At 32.3% G+C, this 16,377-nt stretch overlaps 1 protein-coding gene and 1 long non-coding RNA gene across 6 annotated transcripts in view; both read right to left on the reverse strand.

The window, feature by feature from the left end:
- The window catches only part of GRID2 (glutamate ionotropic receptor delta type subunit 2), a 1,554,413-nt gene that overhangs the window by 1,222,571 nt on the left and 315,465 nt on the right, over positions 1-16,377 (reverse strand). The window lies entirely within an intron of this gene.
- Positions 1-16,377, reverse strand: part of LOC144581787 (uncharacterized) — a 38,267-nt gene that overhangs the window by 16,768 nt on the left and 5,122 nt on the right. The window contains exon 2 of the long non-coding RNA XR_013533019.1: positions 1-16,232. This exon is cut by the window's left edge and continues 16,768 nt beyond it. This is a non-coding gene — a long non-coding RNA (uncharacterized LOC144581787). The remainder of the gene's footprint in view (positions 16,233-16,377) is intronic.

The following is a 16,377-nucleotide window of genomic DNA, read 5'->3' on the forward strand; positions in this document are numbered from 1 at the left end:
TTTCATGTATATTGGATGAATCACTTTTACTAGCCAGTCCAGACAGTGATTTTTTTGATGGTATAAATCTTTCTTCTTTATACTTACTTATCCTTGTGTTGCATAGTTACATTGAGGATAAGCAGGTCATATATATTTTATTGAATACAATACTATTAAACATATTGCATCAACGTACATAAACTAATGAATATTTTATAAAATAAATGTTGTAAAATATTTTTCTCATGAAAGAAAATCAGACTAAAATCTTCGAAATTTTATTTGTTTGTTTACAGACCTCTCTAAAGTTGATTTAAATATTACCTCTAGAAAACAAATTTTTCATCTTCAGAAGATTCCAGTAGTGCTAAACCTTATTTATTTGAACTAACAAAGTCTTTTTGGAAGACACAGACGCTTCAGTTTCAGGCTAGCAGGGGCCTGTTGCTAATAAATATGGCACTTAAAAGCAAATGCCATTGCTTAATAATTCACATAGACTTTCTGGTCTATCATCTATTGGATATCACAATAAACCTGTGACATCATTTAGGTATTTTTAAATCCATTTAACAGCTTAGGAATATTTCTTCAGATAAATTTCCTAAGAGTCAGAGGAAGGAATGAAGCTAATTCTTTATACTCAAAATCTGATGCACTCTCCACTTTACCACTTAAGATGAGGAGGACAACCAAGTGATAAATAACATATTCTATTAATGTTGTTGGATAAATAAAACCTCTTAAATATCCTCAGGAAAACTTTTTTTAAAAAAACAGAGAGACAGCATAAATGTCCAGAATCTAGAAATAGAAATATCATTTGACTCAGCAATCCCATTACTGGGTATATACCCAAAGTATTATAAATCATTCTATTATGAAGACACATGCATGTGTATGTTTATTGAGGCACTGTTCACAATAGCAAAGACTTGGAACCAACCCAAATGCCCATCAATAATAGACTGGATAAAGAAAATGTGACACATATACACCATGGAATACTATGTAGCCATAAAAAAGGATGAGTTCACAATAGCAAAGACTTGGAACCAACCCAAATGCCCATCAATAATAGACTGGATAAAGAAAATGTGACACATATACACCATGGAATACTATGTAGCCATAAAAAAGGATGAGTTCATGTCATTTTCAGGAACGTGGATGACACTAGAAGCCATCATTCTCAGCAAACTGACACAAGAAGGGAAAATCAAACACTACATGTTCTTACTCATAAGTGGGTGTTGAACAATGTGAACACATGGATACAGGGAGGGAAACATCACACACAAGGGCCTAGGGGGCTGGGGGACTAGGGGAGGGATAGCATCAGGAAAAATACCTAATGTAGATGATGAGGTGATGGATGAAGCAAACCACCGCCATGGCACATGTATACCTATGTAGCAAACCTGCACGATTTGCACATGTACCCAAGAGCTTAAAGTATAATAAAAATAAAAAAGAAAAAGAAAGAGTTTAAGTAACTTGTACAAGATCTAGCTAAAAAAATGAGAGACTGATGTTCACTTTGAACAAGTGAATTTTGGAAAATCACAGGGAAAAAACAGTATTACTCCAAAAATTTTAAACCATTTAATTTTCCCTCATTCTTATTACTCTCCTTTACAGGAACATTATTAAATCTCTTAAAATATCCTCCTAAAATATACTTAACATATATAGGGAAAGAGAATCCATTCCAAGAGAATTGTTTTCTGTCTAAAGTCTCATTCACTCAAGAGTTCTTAAATTATAAGAAAATTCAGAAAATAATGCCTAACCATGAAAACAATAAACCAACATTCATACCTAAAATTGTGACCTTTTAAGTGTTGGAATATAATGAAATGGGTATTATAGAATCTCTTTCAGATTCTTACTGTGAAATCTCAGGTTGATTCTTACTGTGACTCAAATATTTTCAGTAATCTCTAATTGACTCTCCCCAGCAACATTTCCAAATCTTTTTCACTCTCCACTGTACTTCCTCAATTCCACATTACCTCAATTATCACTGAGATTATTATAATCACTCCACATGAATTTTCCTTTTCCTTTTAACAAACGTGATTGTACTAGCTCAATAGTTCAATATTTAACAAATTTCTCCTCTTAAACCCCTTTCTCAACCAGTCATCATAATCTCCCTCTGATATTTTTCCTTCTTCAGAAAATTTCTTTCCTATTTCACCAAACTCTAGCTATTCTTGTACATTTGCCTTCATCATTATCAAACTTTGAATAAAAATTCTACTTACAGTATTCATTCCTTTCCATCCATACACTCCTTACTGCTTGTACGGCTCTTCTTTTAAAACCACTACCACCATAATGAAAATTATCTCCATAATTTAATGAGTTGGTTACTTATCTTTGGAGTTTATAATTTTTGTTTTAAAGAGATGATGTCTTGCTTTGTGCCCAGCATGGAGTGCGGTGACATGACACAGTTCACTGCAGCCTTGAACTCTTGGGGTCATACTATCCTCCCACCTTAGCTTCCTTAACAGCTGGGACTATACGTATGTACCATTATTCCTCTAAAGGCTCTATACACTCAATCCAAACAACATTCCATCACAGTTAAAATAGCCACCAAAATAATCATTTTTCCTTAGAAATAATGTTTTGCACTGGTTAATCTTTTAATTTTAAACTGGTTTTTGTTTTCCTTTTCCCAGAAAAAGTAAATAGTGGCCAATGGGTTTCTCTCTTCTCATATATTTATCTTTGGCAATCCTGCCCAATATCACTGTTTTAACTTTCACCCTCAGCAATCTAATCTTAAACCATCACTCCATCTTTCCTTTTCTAAATGTGTCCTGAGACCTATATTCAGACAAGTTAAAATCTCAGCTCCAATCTGACATCAGAAAAAATAGCTAATGGACATTAGTCTTAATACCAGGGTGACTGAATGATCTGTGCAGTAAACTACCATGATACATGTTTACCTATGTAACAAGGCTGCACATCCTGCACATGTACCCCTCAACTTAAAACAAAAGTCAGAAAAAGAAATCTCAGCTCTGATCTGAGAATACCTGGGTTAAAATTCTAACAAATTTATTAGCTACTTTCTTTTGGTACAGTTGACTAATCTGGCTCACTTAGTTTCCTATTATATGCAAAGTATTATGTAAGGAATTACTAATAATTTATATAAAAATCATAACTATGCCTGATTATAGTATCAATTCAACAAATATGAACTACAATTATTTTCCTATATCTGTCTTTCATTATATGTTCTTTATTTGTGGTAATTGTATATCTGTCCAGTTACCAAAGGCCAAATTCTAGAAGTATTCTTTGAGTCTCTTTTATTAGTCGCAGAAATATAGTAAGTTATTCAATACTGCCCAAGACCTCCTGTAACAGTTTCATAGTAGCTTACTTTTTTCCCTTCTTATAACAACTATCCTGAGACTTTATTATCTTCCATCTGGACTATTTCAAGACTGCTGACTGGTTTGATTTCAGTTTTTTGACCCTTAATCCATCACTTACATTGGGCAGCTATTTTCTTTTCCCTGAAGCACATCTATAAATCATGTCATTCCATCACTCAAACCCTTCCACTCTTTGCTAATACCTAAGACATTAAATTCAGAAACCTTAGTTTCACATTCGAATCTATTACTAGCTCATTTCAATCTCCTAAGCCAATTTTATCTGGTCCTCAAAATAGATAGTATTCCAGACTAACTAAACTATTGGCTGTTATCTACCCATAATCCACATTTCTGATACTCTTCATCAGCATTACTCTGAAAAATAAATTTCATATATTGCCTGTAATTTGTCATACACCTAAAACAATACTTCTTTCATAAAAACTTAATCACATGGTCTAAATTTTTTTTCCCTTTTATAGGGAGAAAAAAAAGATGTGGAACTTCACAAATGGGCAGATAAGGAGCTCAGAAAATCTCCTTTAAAGGCAATGATAAAGCTAAATAGAACTAATGTGTGAAACCATTTAAGGACTCAGAAAAAAAACCAAAGGCATACAACAAATTAGAAATCACTTATTCAATAGCAGATACTGAACATCATATAAAAAGACTGTGTCTGTGTCATTTTAGCATGACCCTGAAAGCCATGAAAACCAACAGCTTCCCTGCTGGGGTTGGGAGGAGAGCTGATTTGATTTGCAGTGATATGTGGAGAAAAAAAATACTCAGGGCATTGTAACAATTTTGGTATTTTAAAAAAATCAAGGAAGGCCAACATCTCAACTAACTTGAGGTTGCAATACAAGCTTGGTCAAGCAACAGGTTAGAATACTAGGCAGAAATTTTACAAGCTCTGTGGAAGGAGACTGCCACGATGGTCTTTGATAAAGTCTACAAGCACCCCTGGTCTGGGAAGCTGCACATATTAGCAAAGTTATGCATGTGCTCAGGAAAGACTGGAGAGGGCTCTAGCTGCCTACATATTACTGCCTCAAAATAAGACTTTGCACTGTCACAGAAGAAACATGATTATCAAAACGCAAAGCCAAGGCATACTAATAGTGTGCCTGAACTTTAAATAAATTTTTACACTGACTCACAGATCCATCAGCAAAAAGTGTGAAATTTGCTGGCTCAAACTATGTAAACACAAGCTCTGAATAATCCTTGGCTGACCATTAAGCTATAGTGACTAAGAAGCAACTCCTAGATATGCAGGCTTAAAAAAAAAAAAAAAGTTAAAACAAAAACGAAACAGAGATATCAGAGAGAAAGCAATAAAGGGCATCCAAATTGGAAAGGGGGAAGTCATACTGTCACCATTCTCAGAAGACAGGATCTAGCATAATGTAAGGACTCCACAAAATCTCTTTGTACTACTAAACAAATTCATAAAGTTACAGGATACAAAATCAACATTCAAAATTTGGAGTGTTTCTGTGCACAGACAAAAAGTTAGCTAAAAAATAAACAAAAACCATAATCCCATTCACTGCAGATGCAAAGTAATACATGAGCTCAGAATAGTAAGTATTTATTCATTGAAGTGTATAGTCTTTAGCCAAGGAGAGGAATGATCTCTACAAACAAAACAACAAAACACTGATGAAAGAAATTGAAGATGACAGAAACAAATGGAAAATCACCCCATACTTATGGACAGGAAGAATATTTTTAAAGTGACCATATTTTCCAAAGCCACCTATAGGTTCAATGCAACTCCTATCAAAATATCAATGACACTCTTTACGAATCAGAAAAAAAAAAACCTAAAATGTGTATGAAACCACTAAAGGATCTAATAGCCAAAGCAATACTAAGCAAAATGAACAAAGCCAAAGGTGTCACCTATCAAACTTCAAAATATGCTATAAAACTGTAGTAACCAAACCAGCATGGTACTGTTAAAAAAAAAAAAACCAGAAACAGACCAATAAAACAGAAAAGAACCCAGAAATTGATCCACATATTTATAGTCAACTGATTTTTTTACAAAGGCATCAAGAACATACATTAAGGAAAAGAGAATCTCTTCAATAAATGGTGCTAGGAAAACTATATGAAAAAAAATAAAATTATATCCTCCACCTTTCATGCTATGCAGAAATAAAATAGATCAAAGATATAAATGTAAGACTAATAAATATATAATTTTTAGAAGAAAATATAAGAGAAATGTTTTAGGACATTGATTTGAGAAAAGCACAAGCAACAAAGCAAAAATAAACAAGTGAGATTATATGAAACTTAAAAGCTTTTACACTGCAAAGGAAATAATCAACAGCATAAAAAGACAACCTACAGAATGGAAGAAAATATTTCCACACTACTCATCTAACAGGGAATTAATATCTAGAATATTAAAGGAACTCAAATTTCTCAATACCACCACCACAAAATCATCTAATTAAGAAAAGGGCCAATGACCTCAACAGATATTTCTTCAAAGAAGACAGAAATGTCTAGCAGGTATACAAAAAATGATCACTATCACGAATCATCAGGGAAATGAAAATGAAAACCATAATGATGTCATCATCACACTGTAGTTATGATGTCTATTATTAAAATAACAAAAAATAACAAATGCTGGCCAGGATGTGGAGAAAAGGGAGGAAATAAAACTAACCAAGGTATCTAACAACAGATTAATGGATAAAACAATGTGGTATGTACACAATAAATTACCATGAAGACATAACAAAGAATGATATTCTGTCATTTATAGAAATATGGATGAAACTAGAGGACATTATGTTCAATGAAATAAGCCAAGAACAGAAGTTAAACACTGCATGTTCTTACTCATATATGAAAGCTAAATATGTATCTGTATATATAATATAAGTAAAAAGTAGATCACACACCAGGGCCTGTTGGGGTGAGGGACAGGGGAAGGAGAAAATTGGGACAAATATCTAACACATGTAAGGCTTAAAAACTAAATGACAGGTTGATAGGTACAGCAAACCACCAGAGCACATGTATATCTATGTAACAAACCCAGAACTTAAAGTAAAATTAAAAAACAGAAGAAGAACTGAGGCTACTAGAGGGTTGAAAGGGTACACAGATACAAAATTCCAGTCAGATAGGAGGAAAAAATTCTATGTACTATAGCAATGTAGGAAAATTATATTTAACAATAATGTACTATATAGTTTCAAATACTAAGAGAGGATATTGAATGTTCCCAACACAAATAAATAATAAAGGTTTTAAATGATGGATATGTAACAACCCTGATCTGACCACTATACATTGTATGTATCACACAACACCACTATGTACCCCCAAAATATATACAATTATTATGTGCCAATTTAAAGCATCTTAAAAATAAAATACGAAATGCACAAAAAGATTTAGCAGAGAAAGATTCTCTAGAAAAACAGCAAACAAACAAACAAAAAAAAAAAACAAACACAAAATAGTAACACTAATCCAGGGATTCCAAACCTAATATGCTATCTTATTTAAAACTTCCAGATTTCAATAAATACAAGGAAGAAATTCAATGTCCCTGTTGTCAATAAATACAGGGACATTGTGCTAAATATAACCACTGGTTCTTTGAGAAAAAAAACACAATCAAAACAGATGTTAGACTTAGCATACAGTGTCTTCAAAACTGCTATTTTAAACATATTTATATAACTGTTATCTGCATTTAAATAATTAAAGGGCAAGATGAATAAAATGGCTCACAAATCAATATTTAATAATGAGATATGCCTTATATAAAAAAGAGCCAATTAGGAATTCTGGAGTTCAAAATTATAATAGTTTAAATTAAAAGTTCATTAAAACCTTGAGTTTCCTCTAATGAACTTTTAATTTAACAAAATATTTTTAAAAAGCAGTTTGAAATAGCATGAAAAAGAGTCAGCAAACTGGAAGAGAAATTAATGAACATTGTTCAATCGGATAAAAATTAAAAGTGTGTCAAGCATACCAACATACATGTAATAAAAGTCTCTTAAAAAGGGAAAAATCTGTAGAAATTATGGATAAAAATTTTTCCAAATTTCAAGAAACAAGAATTCATATCCAGTAAGTTCCATGAATATATTTAGCATAAATTCGAATGTATCCATTCCTAGACACACCATACTCAGACTATTGACAGACAAGGCCAGAGGAAAAAAAAATCTAAGGAAACAAGAGAAATATAACCTATCGCTTATAAAGAAATCACAATAAATTAACAGTTGATGTTTTATAAGAAACAAAGGAGGTCAGAAGGCACTGGAAAGACATTACTTAAATAAACAAACAAACAAAAAATCTGTCAACCAAGAATCCTACATCCAATAAAACTATCCTTCTAAATTGAAGGTGAAATCACAATATTATCACATTTTAAAATACTGAGAGAATCTGTTGCTAGCATATTTTTCTTCCAATAAATACTAAAGCAGCCTTCAGTCTGAAACTAACTTGAATCCACTCAAATAAATAAAGGAAATGGAAAAGATAATCATGTAAGCAAATATAAAGACATTGTACATAGTTTATTTTCTCTTTTTTTTTAACTGATTTAAAAGTGCATAAATCACAGTTACAAAAGTGGGTTGTTGAACATCCAACATATAAAGACAATAACAGCACAAAAGTGGGTAGAAGAAATGGAGTTATTAGAGCAATATTCTGTATTTTACTCAAATCATGTTAGTATTAATCTGAAGTAGATTGTGACAAATTAAGGCACATATTGTAACTTCTAGCACAAATAGAAAATAATTCATAAATACATAGTACAAAGATAAATACAGAATTAAAATGGTACATTTCAATTTATATATTTAAAAAAAGATTACAGTAAAAAGAAAGCGAGAATAATATGATGAGGTATAGAAATGAAAAGCACAATTCAGGCAAAAAACCCAATCTATGTAATATTACATTAGATATAAATGGTATAAACACCCATAGTAAAAGGTATACATTTTGAGACTGGATTAAGAAAAAAGATTTAATCACATGCTGTCTGTAAGAGAAACACTTTAAACACAAATAGGTGGATGGTATAATGATGAACTGCATGTAATGGTAACCATAAAAGAATTAGTGTAGCTACACTGATATTATAAACTGAATTGTTGTTTCCTCTCAAATTTATGTGTTGATGGCCTAACCTTCAATGTGATGAGTTTTTGAAGATGGGGTCTTTCAGAGGTAATTGGATTTAGATGAAGTCAAGAGGCACAGCCTTCATGATGGCATTAGTGTCCTTAGAAGAAAAGGCATCAAAGAGAGCTTGCTCATTTGGACTTCCATGGTTTCTCTTTCTCTCTGTCCCACCCTACCTCAGTATGTATCAAAGGAAGACCATGTTAGAATACAGTGAGAAGGCAGGTATTTGCAAAGTAAGGTGAGAGCCCTTACCAGACACTGGCACTGCTGGCACCTTGTCTTTGGACTTTTAGTCTCCAGAACTGTAAGGAATATATTCCTATTGTTTAAGCTACTCAGTTTATGGTATTTGGTTGTGGAAGTCTGAGCAGACTAAGACAATTAATTTCAGACAGAACAAATGTTAAAATAAATGAGGTTACTAAAAGCAAAAACAAGAGAAAGACACAGTATGCTGTATAAAAGAGTCAATTTATCAGTAAAATATAATAATTTAATACCTGAAACTGAGACCTAAATATGGGGGGGAATCTGGATGATAGAATCAAAGAAAGAATAGGTAATTCAATAATAAAATACTATTGATTTTAATCCCAATCTCAGTTATTAATATAAAAAATAGACAAGAAATCAGCAAGGAGAGACAAGACGAGAACAATTCTGTCAACAGATTTGACCTGTCAACTATAGTACATTCTACTCAATAACAGCAGCTTCACATTCTATCAAGCACACATGAATATACTCCAGAACAGAATATACTAGACAACAGAACCAGTGTCAATGAATCAAGAATGGTTGAAATCATATAGTATTTTGTCTGGTCACAAAGGGAAAAAATCAGAAATAAAGATACAGAAATTTGAGAAGTCCACAAATATTCAGATATTAACACACTGATATATGACCCACTTGTGAAAGAATAAATTACAAGAAAAAATTGGAAAAAAAGCCCCACTGAACTGAATAAAAACAGAAAAATAAAACATGTTTACATTTATAGCAATCAGGTAAATCAGTGTTAACAGTAATATTATAGCTACAAATGCCTTTAGCAAAAAAAAGGCAAAATATTCTAAATCAATAACCTAAGCTGGTAACTTAAGAAGACAGAAAAAGAAAAACAAACAGACCATATTTATATTTAGAATTTAAAAACTAGAAAGCTGATCTCATAGAACTGAGGAGAGTGCCAACTGAGAAGGGTAGAGAGAAGGGAGGAGAGAGAGAAATTTGTTAAAGCATATGTAATTACAGCAAAATAAAAGGAATAGGTTCCAGTGTTCCATAGCATTGTAGGATGACTATAGTTAACAATAATATATAGTTTCAAATAGGTAGAAGGAGGCTGTGGAATGCTCCCAACACACACACAAAAATAAATGTTTGAAGTAATGCATATGCTAACCATCCTGATATGATCACTATGTATATATATTATTATATGTATCTTGACATCACTATGTATTGCATAAATATGTACAATTATCATGTGACATGTAAAAAAAGTTTAAAAAACAAAAACACAAATTAAGTAGAATGAAATAATAAAAAATCAGTGAAATTAAAAAGAAACACAAAGAGAAAAATCACTACAATCAAAAGTTAATTCACTTGCTAAACTTACAAAAATTGAAAGAAGGTACAGATTGCCAAAATGTGGAATTAAAGAGAACCTCTCTACCAACCAAACAACAGGATTACAAAAAAGTAAAAAAGTAATCACAACTTTATGTTAGCAGAGTAGAGAAAATAGACAAAATCCTAAAAAGACACAAATTATCAAACTGTCTCAGTAAGAAGAAAAATCTAAATAGATAAAAGCAAGCAAATGGAATAATTCAAAATCTTATTGCAAAAAATCTTAAGGACATACTGCTAACTTCTATCATACATTTAAAGAAGGAATATTACCAATCCTTCACAAAGCCTTCTAGAAAATAAAAGGGAAGATCAGACTTCCCAAATTATTTTGAAGTTATTAAAATGCCAAGAAAGACTAAAACATCACAAGAACAGAATATCATAGATCAATACACCTCATGAATACAGATTTACGAATTCTTGACAAAATACTGGCAAACTAAATTCAGTAATATGAAAAAGAAAAGATTTGACTCCATAACTTTGATTCCAGGAATGCAAGTTTGAATGCACATCTGAAAATCAATTAATGCAATATGCCATCGCAACAGAATAAAAAATAAAAACCACATGATCACCTCAATGAACATATAATGTATTTCACAAAATTCAGCATCAATAATAATTAAAAACCCTCAACAAACTATGAGTATTAGGGAATTTCTTCGACATGACAAATAACATCTTTGAAAAATATACAGCTAACATATTTAAAGCTGAATGGCTAAATGCTTTCCACCTAATATTAGAAACAGGAAACGTTTTTTGCTTTCAAAATTCTATTCAACATTGTTCTGGAGATTTTAGCGAATGAGATCAAAAAAGAAAAAAGGAAAGAAAGGGCATCCAGATTTAAAAGAAAAAACTATAAATATCTTTATTTGCATAGGTTGATGCTTTATTTGCATAGGTTGCAGAAAATCCTGAAAGATCCACAAAAAAAACTTTTGCAACAAACAATTGAGTTCTTCAAGGCCGTAAGTTGCCAGATGATAATATGAAAAATGCAGTTTATTTTATATATTAGCAAAAAACAATCAATCCAACCACAGGAAATTATTTCCTTCACAATATCATCAAAATAAATAAAATCCTAAGGGAACCTGAAAGGAGAGCAAGACTTGTACAATTAAAAAAAAATCTTTGTACATAGAAATTAAAGCAGACATAAATAAGTGGATATGTATTCTAAATTCATACATCAAAATATTCAATATTTTTAAGATGGTAATCATCTCCAAATTGATTTACAGATTCAGTAGAATTGCTACCAATTTTCCAGCATGCTATGTTGCAGCAATTGGCAAGCTGACCTTAATATTTATATGAAAACAAGGAGAACTCAATAGTCAAAAATAAGTTGGTAGAAAGAAGAAAATGTTGGAAAACTTACACTTAAATATCTTAAAACTTGCCATAAAGCTGCAATATGATACTATCATAAAGACAGGAATTTAGATCAATGGAATATGAATATTCTGAAATAGACTCATATATTCATGGTCAATATACTATCAACAAAAGTGCCAAAATAATTCAACAGGGAAAGAATTACCTTTCAAAGTAATAGTTCAAGGTCAATTGGATTTCCCCATGCCAAAACAGAGCCTCACACCACACTCAAACACAAACATAAAAGAATGGATAGTCTTACATATGAGAGTTAAATATAAAAATTTTGTAGAACAAGAAAAAATCTTAATGACCTTGGTCTATTGAGTTCTTGCTAAACACGTTTTTTAAAAAATTCAACAAAATTTTTAATTTGGATTTTAAAATAATCCTTTAAGAAAGTAGGGGAAAATCATGGACTAGGAGAAAATATTTGCAAACACATATCTGATTTAAAAAAATCTTATCAACATTATAAAGGAAAAATTCAAAATAAGATTGTCAAAAAACCTCAAATATGTGTGCATGTTTTGACAAACACTTCATCAAAGAAAATATACAGATGTCAGTAAAAAGATACTCAACATCATTCATCATTAAGAGAATTACAAAGTAAAACTATAATCAGATGCCACTTCATATATTTTTAAAAATTGGCAAGGATGTGAAGAAATTGGTGGTAATGTGAAATGGTACACAAGCTTTGGAAAGCAGCTGTACAGTTACCTAAGAAGGTAAACATTAATTCACCATAAAACTGAGCAATTCCTACCTAAATATCTACCCTAGCAAATGCTATAATTGAATGCTTCTGTCCCCTCAAAAGTTCATATGTTGAACACCAACTCCCAGTATGACTTTATTTTAATATGAGGCCTCTAAGGAGGTAAGTAAAGTTAAATGAAGGCAAAAAGATGGAGACCTGATCCAATAGGATTAGTGTCTTTCTAACAAGAGAAATCAGAGGGCTTGAGCACAGTCTCTTTTTCTGAACACACAAAGAAGAGATCATATGAGTACACATAAAGAGGGTGATCATCTGAAACCTAGGTGGGGAGCCCTCCCAGACTTCCAGCCAGTGGGCACCCTGATCTTGGACTTCTCAACTGTGAGAAAATAAATTTCTATTTTTTAAGACAACCAGTCCGTAGTATATTCTGGCAGCCTAAGCAGACTAAAACACAAAAGATACACACACACACACACACACCCCACACACACACACACACAGACTTTTAAATAAATATCCATAGCAGCACTTTTCCTATAAGTCAGAAACTGGAAGTAATCGAAGTTTCTTCAATTATGGAATGGAAAAACAAAATGACATATCCCTATAATGGAACACTATTCATCATTAAAAGAAAAAAAATCTTGACATATGCTACAACATGGGTAAACATCAAAACTCACTCTAAGATGCCAGACACAAAGATTTGGTTATCTAATTCCATCGAATGAAATACCCAGAAGCTAATCTATAGAAATAATGTGTTGTTGGCTGAAGGTAGTATGGAACTGTCAATTGTTTGGGCTTGAGAGAGCTTGTTGGGTGATGGAAAAGTTCTAGAGCTGGATGTTGGTGATGGACACATAACTCTGTAAGTTTACTGTTAATAGTTGAATTTCACATTGTAATAAGATAAGCTTCATGTTATATAAATAATGTCTCAGTATAGCAGTGAAGAAGGAAGAAGTGGAACAAGAAGAGGAGGGGGAAGGGAAAGGAAAAAAGAAAACAAAAAGAACAAGTGGAGCATCTGGGTTCTCAGAATTGAACATCACTGGGGTGGGCAAAATGATACTTGTTTTATGTAGTGAAATGTTTAGAGAGATAGGTATGATTGTCATACTTGTGATTAATACTGGAACAATAATATGCACATAAAGTGGGTCTTAAACAAGATAGAGGTGCCTTTCGCTCATAGCAGTCTAGCCAGGGGAATTCTTTACAGGAGAATCATGTTCCTCCTATCCTGTTGCTTGGTCATCCCCTAATGCATTGGCCCCATCTGCATGGTAAAAGCTGGGTCCCAGCAATGTAAATATTCCAGGTCGTTGAAAGAGGGTATCAGTTTAAGGCAAAGAGCTTGTGTTTAAGTTGGAATAACTTGGAAGTTGTCCACCCTCCATTCACATTCTATAAGCCTTCTGTATAGGATCAAGGAAAGGTATAAAATGCAATCTTATTTGGGGGGACCATAAAACCATTTAAAACTCTGCTACTGTAGAAGAGGGGAAGGGACCCTTTTGAATAGTTTAACATTGTGGGTGAAAACAGTTTGTTAAAATTATGGTTAAAGGTAACAGTGATAATTTACATACATTTCAATGGTAGAGATTAAGCCTAATTAACAGGTGCATTGGCTCTTTTTCAAGATTAACATCACTTTCTAAATAAAATCAGATATGCAGATAAACTGCATCTATAGTATGTACAATTTCACTATACAAAATGAATTTTTATAACAACACAGGGTGTGAAAATACAAGTGACTGCAGATAATTGAAGAAGGTAGTCTCAAAGATATGATAGTTACATAATAAATGGAAATCATGTATTAATGTAGTCACAAAAAGAAAGAAAATTTACAGTGACCTATATCATTACCATGAACTGCTGTACATTCTGCTTTCCACTGGAGATCCACATCACTTTTACCCTTTCATCATTCAGGTCTCTCCTCAAAAGTCATCTTCTCAAAAAGCTATTTTTCTGACCACTTTATTTTAAATGTCACCTAGTCATCATAATCTTTATTCCTAGTATGATGCTTCATTTATTTTCATACTAACTATTCAATCTGGAATTGTCTTTATTATTTTTTGTTTCTTCAACTAGAATATGCATTCCCAGAGAGCAAGATATTGTGGTTTTTATTTCAAAGAATAATATTAACCAGGGAAGAGATACTGTGTTTTACATTGGTACCATGAATTCCTCGATAAATACTTGTTGAATTAATTGAATGAAAGCTTAAACACATAGTAAGGTTCTCAACAAGACTGAAATAATGTTAAATAACTTTCAGCATACTGTTATATTTGGTACCAAATATTGGGGATACACTAAGAATGTGAGGAAAAAAAGACATTTCAAGCTGTGTGTGAGGAAGGGAAGTAAGCGTACCAACATAAGTACTTCTCGAAATCCTGAAACACTTTACTGCTAATGAAGACTTTAAACTTACTGTACTTTATATCATGACTGTTTACATCTATATTAATGTTACTTATGTATTATATTTGCTAAACAACAAATTTTTGAAGCCAGAAACCACATTGATGCATCTTAGTATTTAGTAGAGTATTTTGCAAAATATAAGCTCTCAATATATAGTTGGGTGAACAAATAAATCAATGACTAACAATGTGGCCAATTTTTACAGATTCAGACCCTGTTTTTTTCAGAGTAAACAAGCCTCAATGGCCATTTGTAATGATCAGACCAATAAAAATACTTTTATATTAAAACATTAACTATCTCAATTAAAAAAAAATAGTAACCATAAACTATGCATATAAAGGAAACACAATATATGATATCATTATTCTTTTCCTACTTCTGTCTAACTCAGTCGGGAAACAATCCATGTTTTCACGTAAGAGCACAGCACCGTGACACTCTGAGTTATAGCACACAATGCCAAATGTGTAGTAAAAATCCTTTGAGAGAATTAGTTAATACATATGCATAGCACTTTATATTATAAAACTTGGGCACTTATCTCTTTCTTTAATGTGAAAAGCAATTACTCCACTGAAGATGTAGAATAATTATTTTAAAATATCACTTTCTCTTAAAACATACTGGAGGCATTGTGCCTTTGAAGCGGCATCTTTGAACTCAAATCATTTTCATTACTTGGGCTGCATTTTAAAAAGAAAAAATAAGACTTTGGTATATGAAGGTTGATCTCTTTATTAATGTCTTTATTGGTCTTCAATTTTAGTTGCTGAATCATGATTATTTCCATGCTAAATTCACTACTGCACCACTAGTTTGGAAAGGAATTGACCTTGGAGTTGGGAATAGGACACAGATCCAGAGGGAAAAGTTACTGTCTCTGTCCTTGCAACATGTTTACATTTACAGTTTCCTCCAGCCCCACCTCCCATTTTTCTATCAGTCTCAAAGATTTATTTTTGAATACATCTGATTCTTTTGTTTATATTTTTTTCTCCATTCAGAGAAGAAAGCCTGGCTTACTACCATTCCTTTATGTATATTTTTTCCCTTTCTCCCTCAACTCACCAGCCTTAGCTGTAAGTCACCTCATTTTCTACTGAACTTTGTATTTTGTTTCTCCTTCCATGGAACTTACACATACTGCCTTGTTATCCTATTGTTTGTGCACACATTTTTCATCTTCATTTATAGTTTAAAGCTTTTTGAAGAGGCAGAGTGCTTCTAGGTTACCTCTACATTCTTCACTAATTCTACCTCAATGTCTTGTGCTGAAATGCTGAACAACGTTGAATTAGAAATGGAATCGAGAAACTTATTATACTGATCATACCTTCTAAGACCTTTCCTACTCTTCTGTCTGTGTTACTGTCTAGTGTTTGGCCATTTGCTGTTCATTAGCACCTATTTAAGGAATGCATCTGGAAAATAAAATGATATAAAATGCAAATAGTACTTTTGTAACTTGTTACTTTCTATTATTCTAGGCAATAGATGACAGAAAGTTACCAAGTAACAGAAAATCTTGGCTATGAAAATTGTTCTCCAGTAACTTGTGGCTCTTCC

Source organism: Callithrix jacchus, chromosome 3 (genome assembly GCF_049354715.1).
Source record: "Callithrix jacchus isolate 240 chromosome 3, calJac240_pri, whole genome shotgun sequence".
Classification (NCBI taxonomy): Eukaryota; Metazoa; Chordata; class Mammalia; order Primates; family Cebidae; genus Callithrix; species Callithrix jacchus.